The sequence below is a fragment of the Zingiber officinale genome, chromosome 5B (assembly GCF_018446385.1).
Source record: "Zingiber officinale cultivar Zhangliang chromosome 5B, Zo_v1.1, whole genome shotgun sequence".
Taxonomy (NCBI): domain Eukaryota; kingdom Viridiplantae; phylum Streptophyta; class Magnoliopsida; order Zingiberales; family Zingiberaceae; genus Zingiber; species Zingiber officinale.
In genome coordinates this window covers 108,043,087-108,052,424 of record NC_055995.1, presented here as the reverse complement: position 1 = coordinate 108,052,424, position 9,338 = coordinate 108,043,087, and positions in this window count along the sequence as shown.

Below are 9,338 nucleotides of genomic sequence, written 5' to 3'. Positions count from 1 at the left end.
TGTAAAGGTTCATACTTGTACTAGTTCTTTGTAAAGAATTTCTGAACTAATAATGAATTGCCCAACGAAAACGATTGACGATCGCGAGCCTTGGAGTAGGAGTCATCACAGGCTCCAAACGAAGTAAAACCAAAGTGTTAGCTCTTGCTTTTCGTTTCTATCTTGTTTCTTTATTTCCGCTGCATATACTTTGATCGAGTTTTCCGAAACGAGTGAAAAAACCACGAGTGTTATTCACCCCCTGCACGCATCGATCCTACAATTGGTATCAGAGCAAGGCTGCTCTGAATTGATGAAACCACCAATCAAGCAAGGGGCCCCTTTTTGAAAAAGGAAATTATATATCATGTTTGTTTAAAAAATATTCTTACGCCTTTTGTTTTCCCTCTAAATTTTTTTCCCAAAAAATTCACTTTTATTTTTTTATCATTAGCCAGAATTTATGAAATATTGCATTTAATAAATTTTTTTAATATTTTAATATTTTCATCGAAACTCGTGCAATACTACTATAGTAATTTCTTTTTCTTCCGCACTACTAAGCCAAGACCTAGTCTTAGGGCAAGTTTATTTTTTTGTGTGCAAGAGTATTAATGGCTCATCAAGAAGGTTATAGCATTGCACACCCTCCGCTATTCTCCAATGAAGACTTCGGCTACTGAAGAGTCGAATGGAGTACCATCTCCAACGCAAGTTGAGTGTAGATGATCATCTAGACCAACCTAGCACTTCCACTCGACAGCGCTGGAAAACTAGTATCATGTGAGAACTGGGACACAAGTTTTATGAAGAAGATCGAAGCCAACACCAAGGAAACATGTACTCTACAATACAGCCCAAAAAAAGAAGAGTTGAATAGAGTCAGTCCATTTTCAAGCGCAAAGGAGCTGTGGGAAAAGTTGATCGAGCTGCACAAAGGAACTTCCGACGCCAAGGTAAGTAAGTGTGATTTAATTCTAAATAAATTGTATAATATAAAAATACAGGAGGGTGACACAGTGAGCCAACTACATGCACGCATCCAAGACCTCCTCAACGGTCTCTACGCATTAGTCAAAAGATGGAAAACCACGACATCATCAGGTATGCACTCAATTCCTTTCTAATGAATCCTTTGTGGGCATCCATAGTAGATACTTATAAAGTTTCAAAGGATTTATCTCAAATTAGATTAGATGAATTATTTTTAGAATTTGAATTACATGAATAGATTAATGCACTACCAATCAAGAAAGGTATTGGTTTGGTCGCAGGTACAAACAAAATGAGGGAACCAAAATCCAAGCATCAGACTAAACCCGAGTCTGAAGATGAATCAAACTCAAGTGAAGACAAAATCACTACCAAACTAGTCAAACTAGTTTAGAAAGCACTTAGGAAGAAGAAGGTAACTCAATCAAACATGAAGGCCAAGTCTGGAGTTACCTGCTATGGCTACAACCAGAAAGGACACAACAAGAAGGAGTGTCCAAACCAGAAGCAAAAAAGAAGGAAGGCTTTGAAAGCAACATGGTCTAAATCTTTGAAAGATTTCGATGAAGAACACAAGCAAGCAAGCTTCTTTTCTCTACCAGTATAAGCATACGTTGCCGAAACAGAGTCCAAATCTGAAGCCAGATCTGAATCAGAAACATAGTCTGAAAAAAGCCATTGATCCATATCCATTTTTGAAGGGCCAAATAATATTGTAAGTTCACTGATTACTGGTACTCAAGTCAATGATTTACAAAATTTAATTTCATATCTATTAAGGAAGTTGGCCAAATCCAATATCCGGGTCAAGTCACTCCAAAAGGAAGTAACATCCCATAAGGAAGTGACTAACCCAAGCTCCTTGACTAAATCTATTCAGACTAGAACTTCAATTCAAGTCTAACAACTTGAGGAAGAAAATTACAGCCTGAAAAGTCAAGTCAAGGAACTGAAGGATACATTGGAACGGTTCACCGTAGGTTCTAAGAACCTTGATCTGATTCTTGGAAAACAAAGAGTCGTATACAGTGGATTTGGACTTGGTTATAAGGCTAAACATAAATTTAGATCTTACTTGTCTCTTGTAAATCGATCAAATAGAAACTTAATCCAAGCATGGGTCCCCAAGTCTAACTTGATTAATCAAGTTAGACTTGGTTAATATTAGATCCCTAGGGATCAAATTCACTTTCTTGATAGATCGTATTAAGGTTATTATCCAGAGGAGCCAATCGAAAGACCATTTTTATTAGATAAAATTGATTGATACTTGATTTACTATTTTTTCTTAATACATGCTTAAATTAGGATAGATAAGGACTTAGCTTGATCTACACTTGACTAGTTAAACCCAGGATTTTCAAGAAGAAAATTAAATGTTCAATTTCTTTAAAAGGATTTGTCTAGAAGTGGTTGATGATCCAATACCCAAGAAGGACTAGTGCCTCGCCACAATCTGGAAGTCAATTATTGAAATAAATATTTAATTGACTAATTGTCAAAGCTTAGTTTAACTCAAATGTAAATCAATCCTTAGATATTAATTAAAATTGAAGATAAAACTAATCATCTCACAAAACAGATAAGGTTCCCTGATTGAAAATCTAGAAAGGGTAAGAAGAATTTAGGTTTAATTTGAGAATTAGTCTAACCTAATTCAAACCGATCAAATTCAAAATTAATTTCAAAATCTTAATTAATTAAGATTAATTAATTAATTTTAAAACTTTAATTGATTTCAAAATTTAATCTTTCAAATTAAATATTTTAAAATTTAATATTTTTTAAAAAATCCAAACTTCAATTCAAACTTAAATATTTTAGAATTCAAAATTTAATATTTTTTAAAATCCAAACTTCAATTCAAACTTAAATATATTAAAATTTAAAAATCAATATTTTTCAAAATCCAAACTTCAATTCAAAGTTAAATATTTTAAAATTTAAAATTAAATATTTTTGAAATCCAAACTTAAATATTCTTATAATTTAAATATCTTTCAAAAATTAAACTTAAATATTTTCAATTCTAAATTAAGAGTAACTTCATCTCACACAAACTCATAAGCTTAACATATTTGATGATTTAGAAAGGGTGAGATGAAAAATCAGGAAAATAGATAATTACTTTTATCTTTTTTTTTTAATACTTGGACTCTAGGACCCCCAAACTTAGTTAATTAACTTAAAAAATTTTAAGACGTTAATCAAGGGGGAGTGAAAGGAGTTAAGTTAAACATTTTTTTATTAAAAATTTTCTCAAAGTTAAAGTTTTTTTAAATTAATTACTATTTTTCAAAATATCAAAATTCAATATCTCTTTAAGTTAAAGTATTTTTTTATTTCAAAGTTAAATTTTTTATCAAAAAAAAGGTCATGATATTTTTGAAAAAAGAAGTTAAGTTTTTTAAGATTTAACTATCTTTAAAAAGAAAGTATAACTATTTTTGAAAAGCAACTTTAAATATTTTATTTGAAAAAGGAAGTTCAAATATTTTTATCTGAAAAAATAAGTTTTTGAAAAAAATATTTTTAACTAAGTTTTTATGTACTTAACTAAGTTTTTTTAATCTTTTCAAAAAGCTAAGTACTTAACTAAATTTTGATAAAGCTAAGTATTTGATAAAGTATTTTTAAGTATTTTTCAAAGAAATCATTTTTTTAGCTAAGCATTTTTACAAGGAATTCTTTAAAAGCTAAATCATTTTCAAAACTTAAATTTAGCTAAGTATTTGGTTCAAATCTCAGAAAAACTAGAAGAAATCCAAGCTAGTGTATCCAACCTTGATAAATCCAAACATAAAAACCAATTTCCTGAGGATATCATTAGTAAACTCCAAAACCTTTCATTAGGAACTCAAAACAAAACAAAACCAAAGAAACAATCGGAAAGCTAAGGGTTTTTAAGGACCCTTATTCCATATTAAAACAGGAACAAGCTAAGCTCAAGCAAAAAATAATGATGGAACAACAAATGGTATCCATAACGCGGACACCATTATTTGAAGATCAGATTCAAGAATATCGACAATCCCAACGAAGGTTACATAATGCAAAAAGAGATGTCCAGAGAATCAACCGAAGGGTAACAGGAAGAAGCTCTCCTGTTTATACTATCGAACAACAGCTGGATCCGCAAGCTGAGTTACAATTATCCATGACTAGGTGAGCATCTATAGTTCCTGCAGAGGTATTATACCACTCAAGAAGGGATGATGAACATCATCGAGTCTATATGCATCGGTCAGAAGAACCCCTCTTAGTTGTCAATAACAATCAAGTTGATAGAAATTTCATTCAAGAAGAAAGTTTTAGACAACTCCAACGAAGCCATATGCAGTATATCCACCTTGGTATTCTTCAGGTGCATATCCAAACACTTCACCGACAAGAAGGAGTCTTGGCACTTATTATTTTTCGAGATAACCGTTGGATGGGTGATCAAGCTATTCTAGCAACCATGGAAGTAAATTTAACCAGAGGCAGCCAAATGGTATATATTATTCCAGATATTATGATGACAATTAATAATTTTTACAAAAATATACAGCTTTCAATCCTCACAAGAGGCTACAACCAATGGCAAGGAGGAGAGGCAAATCTTTTAATAACCAGAGGAATGGTTGGACGCCTCTCAAACACTCCAAACGTCGATTTTACATATGAAATTCAAGGAGTGGTGGACTATTTAACCAGCCATGGTGTTCGATCCCTACCAGGAAGATGGTACTCAACCACACCGTTATTGGGTCTGGACTGGGTAATAAAGCCAACGCAAATATGCATACCCATGCAACCAACTGAGGTAAACATCCGTAATCTTGTAGATGGCCAGATTTCTGTTAGTTTTACTAACTACATTGCAGCTCGAGAACAAAATGATGAAATAGAACATGAGCTTTTGACAGTATTAAAAAAAATCATATAAGGTCATTGAAGAAAATGAGGACTATGATGACAATTATACACAAAAGCTAGAAGCTTCATATCAAGAAGATTCCCCTTATATTTTAGTCCACAAGCTAACCAAGACTGCTGTAATGCTGAAAAACAAGACGGTTGGTGCCGCAGGTTTTGACCTTGCTGTAGATCAAAGTACTATTATAGAGCCCAGAGGGCGAGCTCTTATCCCAACAGGACTCAGCCTGGAAATTCCCTGGGGAACCTATGGAAGAATAGCAGCTAGGTCAAGCATAGCCTGGAAAATTGGGATAGATATTGGAACAAGAGTAATTGATTCAGATTATCGAGGTGAAATTTTTGTTTTAATCTTTAATCATTCCGATGAAAGAATTTTTATCCCACAGAGTATGGCTATTGCACAAATAATCTTTGAACAAATTATTCATCCAAATATTTATGAAGTCACTCAGTTATCAACCATGACAAGAGGAAAGGGTGGTTTTGGATCCACCAACACCTCATCACCATCAAGAAGAAGTTCTATGAAGAAAACTAAAGCAAAATCCAAATATGCCACAGGAAGATGGGATACTTTGGGACAACCTAGTGGAAATTTGATTATTATGTTAATTATGATATCCTTAAGCCTCTTCCAGATGTAGAACCTCCCCTACCATCATGGGATGATGAAGTTACAGAAGAATCCAAAAACCCAAATCCAAATTGGGATGTGCTTTGCCAAAAGAAAAACATGCATTATCTGCATTCATTGAGGAGGAAGCTCTCTTTCCACAAGAAGCATCCAAAGACCTTGCAGAGACTACAAGCCCATGGGCCTTTGTACCCCGGTCCAAGGATCCTTTTGATGTAACTCTTGAGGAAGATAGTGACCTTTCCTATATCCAGTATTTAGCACAGTTATCCCAACCCAAACAAGTACCAGAAGAAGAATTCTATAATCCTTTTGCCACCTCTCAACTACTAGTTGTGGGTTATGAAATGGAGTATCCAATTCTCCAGAGCTTAGTAAACTCTTTACCACGGGAGGAGCCAAATTAGCAAGTCTACTCAACAAGTACAGTGGTTTCACCATATCAACCACCAGCAGATACAGCTATGGGATTACCAGGTTACCCCCCAACTGTGCAAGGAACAGGTACGACCCCACAACAACCAGCTACGCAACCCGTTTTCATAAACCCTAAATTCCAAAGAGATAGAAACACAGAAATGTGGACCCTTCCCTCAGCACAGCAACAAGGAGGAGCAATCTTTGTAATACCAGAACAACTTGGACTATTCCAAGATGTTTTCTCCCGATGGAAATCAATTACCCTAAATCATATTACTCAAGGCTTCACAGATCCCGCAGAAAAAATTGAATATATGGAAAACCTACTTGGAGAAATGGAAAAACTAGTCTGGGTCCAATGGAGGATGGCATACCCCAATGAATATGATGCACTTATCCAAGCGGTAGAAGGCAGGCGAGGTACTCAAAATATACTCTCTCAAATGAGGTGAGTCTTCTCATCTGAGGATCCTACACAAGGATCAACTTTAATACAAGATGAAGCATATCAGGATCTTGAAAAACTCTCCTGTGAAAATGTCAAAAATATTCTCCAATACATGAATGATTACATGCACCTTGTATCAAAGACAGGACGCTTATACACGGAACCAGAATTATCTAAAAAGTTTTGGTTCAAAATGCCCGGTGACTTAGGTAAGCGGATTAAAGAAGCTTTTAATACGAAGTACAAGGGACTAACAGTTGGTGTAATCCCTAGAGTACTGTTTGCTTATAAATTTTTAGAGCAGGAATGCAAGGATGTTGCTTTTAAAAGATCATTAAAAGACCTATCCTTTTGTAGTCAAATACCTATCCCAGGGTATTACAAAGGATCAGGATCAAGCACAAAGAAGTATGACTTACGAAGAAGCAGAACCTACAAAGGAAAGCCACATGATACACATGCAAGGGTAGAAAAGTGTAAGCATTTATTAAAGAATAAAAAATGAAAATGCTATCTTTGTGGACATGAAGGACATTTTGCACGAGATTATCCGAACGACAAAAGAAGTAGCAAAAGAGTTGCTATGTTCGAGCAACTTGATATTCCAGATGATTGTGAAATCCTCTCTGTTCAAGAAGGTGAAAACCTTAGTGATGATATCTACAGCATTTCAGAGGGAGAAAAACAAATGATCTATAGAGGTCAATATAAACTTTAATACTCTCTGAAAATATTTTTATGCTGGGACAAATAGATGGTGATTATCGACCACAGATTAAAGTGACAGATCAGCAGTATGAGTGTGTCCATCAATGGATAGCCAATGGGGACACTTATCCCTTGCAACCAATTAAATGCACAGGTTGCCAAAGGGACACACAGAAGAGGGCACGAATTCATTGCCCAAACAGTTTAATAACCGCATGCAATTTATGCGGCCCATATTATTTTGGGCAAAAGGTACCAATACTACCCCCTTCTTCTACTCCTTTCTTTATTAACAAATTATTACAGGAACAACAGAAATACATTTCCTGGTGTGAATTCGAGATAAAAAGTCTAAAACAGGAAGTTTCTTATTATAAGAATCTTTATGAAGAACTAAATCTAGAACGAGAACTTCAACATGATTTTGACAATCTTGCTACTACACACCTTGAAGATGAAGGGGATGAAGATTTGATCACTTCTTCACAACTTGCTCATGTACTCTATATAGAAACAACTGAAAAGGTTTCTTTAACGCAAGGAAGTCCAAATCCCTGACTCGTCAAAAATCTATTATATAATCTTCAGGTGGAAATTGATATTCCAGGTATCCCAAAATTTACTTTAAGGGCAATCTTAGAAACTGGAGCTACTACCTGCTGTGTAGATCAACATTCTGTACCAAGCAAGGCACTAGAAGAAAATTCTTTTCTAGTACACTTCTCTGGTATTAATTCACAGCAAACAACAAGGTTAAAGTTGAAACCAGGAAAGATGACAATTGGTGATAATAATTTCCGAATATCATACACCTACAGTTTCCCTATGATCCTAGGCGACAAAATTCAGATGATTATCGACTGCAATTTTATTCGAGCAATGAATGGAGGTGTACGAATAGAAGGTAATATTGTTACTTTTTACAAAAATTTGACTGTGGTAACTACTCTTCCCGCAATAAACACAGGCAGCAATTCAAGAGCTTGATCTCGAAGAAGAAGAATATTTACAAATAAAAGAAGTGGTATTCTATTCTATTGGTCAAACTTCACAAGCCATTTCTGAGCAGTTTGGGCCTTTGCTAAAAGAATTGGAACAACAAGGCTATATTGGAGAGAACCCATTACAACATTGGGCTAAAAATAAAAGCCTGTGCTATTTGGATATTAAAAATCTGAATTTCATCATTGAAGACCAGCCGATTAAGCATCTAACTCCAATGCAGAAAGCAGCTTTCACTAAACATGTTGATATATTACTCAAGCTTAAAGTTATACGACCCGGCAAGAGTCGGCATCGTACAACAACAATCATTGTTAATTCAGGTACAACTATTGACCCCATCACCGGTAAAGAAAAGAAGGGCAAAGAGAGAATGGTCTTTAATTACAAAATGCTTAATGATCTAACAAATAAAGACCAGTATAGTCTTCCAGGAATTAATACGATACTACAAAAGGTTGGTACAAGTTCATTATATTCAAATTTTGATTTAAAAAGTGGTTTTCATCAGGTAGTGATGCACCCTGAATCCATAGAATGGACAGCCTTTTGGGTACCAAACGGGCTTTATGAATGGCTCGTTATGCCTTTCGGTCTCAAAAATGCACCTGCAATTTTCCAAAGAAAAATGGATGCATGCTTTAAAGGCACAGAAGATTTCATTGTTGTATACATAGACGATATATTGGTTTTCTCAAAATCAGAACAGGAGAATGCAAAGCATTTAAAAATCATGCTTACTATTTGTCAAGAAAATGGATTGATATTGAGCCCGACCAAGTTAAAAATTACAGTTCCAGAGATTGAGTTTTTAGGTGCTGTTCTGGGCAATCGACAAATTAAACTTCAGTCCCATATCATTACCAAAATTACTGAATTTCAAGAGAAAGATCTTATGACAAAGAAGGGGATGTGCTCATGGCTAGGTATCCTTAATTATGCAAGGAATTATATTCCTAATCTGGGTAAATTACTTAGCCCCTTATATGCAAAAATAAGCCCAACTGGTGATAAGCATATGAACTCCCAGGATTGGTCTCTGGTCAAACAAATTAAGGACACAGTTCGAAATCTTCCCAATCTGGAAATACCCCCTGAAGAGAGTTTTATTATCCTTGAAACTGACGGTTGCTCAGATGGCTAGGGTGGAGTTTGCAAGTGGAAACATTATAAGTTTGACCCCCAATCCCTAGAAAAGGTATGTGCTTATGCTAGTGAAAAATTTGCACCACC